Here is a 943-nt window from a genome sequence, read left to right on the forward strand (position 1 = left end):
CATTATGTCATCTCATATGACAGAGGGCAGTCAACCGATACTTCATGGTTTCTCTTTTGGACTCTACTTAATGTGGTTTTAACAAAATGGCCCTCAAAAAGCTCTGGCCGCAGGTCACCTTAACTCTGTCCAACCTACAGTCTCCCCAGGTCCTTCTCATGAGCCGGATCAAATCCTGCTAATGGAATGTAGGTGAAACTGACACGCTGAATGAGAGGAATGGGAAGATGAAGAGAGGCAGTCCACAGTTCACATTAGATGACTAAATAAGCCTTGTATTTTTGGTCTAGTCTATTCTCTTTGCTAACTAACATCCACTCTTGCGAGTTGAGACCTCAAAATTCATTATGGGTGAATGCAACATCCCCTCCCCAACTACCCCAGAAGTCCCCTTCCCAGGCTGGCGTCAAAGTCATCCGGAGCCCGCCTGCGAGTGGAGAAAGGCTTTACAGGTGGGTCACGCAGTCCTCCCGGGGAGTCCTGTCTAAGCATCCCTGACAGGTGGCTGTAACCTGACCTCTGCCCGGACCCTTCCAAGGTCGGGGCGCCGGCGGCCTCCCCTGGCAGGCAGCCACCTGCCCCTGCTGGACAGCTCTCCTTGTGGGAAAGCCCACAAAGCGCCTAGGACAGTGCTCGGAGCCGAGGCGAGCTCCATCAGTGCGTCTCCAAGTGGCTCAAAAGCTGCCTTCCGACAACTTGAACCTAGGTGTACCCCTAAAACGCAGAAGCCCCTCGAATACCCGTGGCTACAATCAGGCCCCTTGGCCCTCTCCTTCCAGGTGCGGATCCTGGACCCCCGTCGCCAAGCCCGAGCCGGCATACCCACCCTCCCCGGAGGTCCCAAGAGTGCGCACCGATGGAGCGATGGCCGGCAGGGAGGCTCCAGTCCGGGGAGTCCCCAACCTCGGTAGCGGGGCAGGGGGGACAAAGGGCTTTCAGGAGC

General features: G+C 56.5%; 1 protein-coding gene across 1 annotated transcript in view; it reads right to left on the reverse strand.

Moving 5' to 3' along the window:
* ABHD2 (abhydrolase domain containing 2) overlaps positions 1-943 on the reverse strand; it is a 69,249-nt gene that overhangs the window by 67,957 nt on the left and 349 nt on the right. The window lies entirely within an intron of this gene.

This window comes from Myotis davidii, unplaced genomic scaffold, assembly GCF_000327345.1.
Source record: "Myotis davidii unplaced genomic scaffold, ASM32734v1 scaffold954, whole genome shotgun sequence".
In the NCBI taxonomy this organism is placed as follows: domain Eukaryota; kingdom Metazoa; phylum Chordata; class Mammalia; order Chiroptera; family Vespertilionidae; genus Myotis; species Myotis davidii.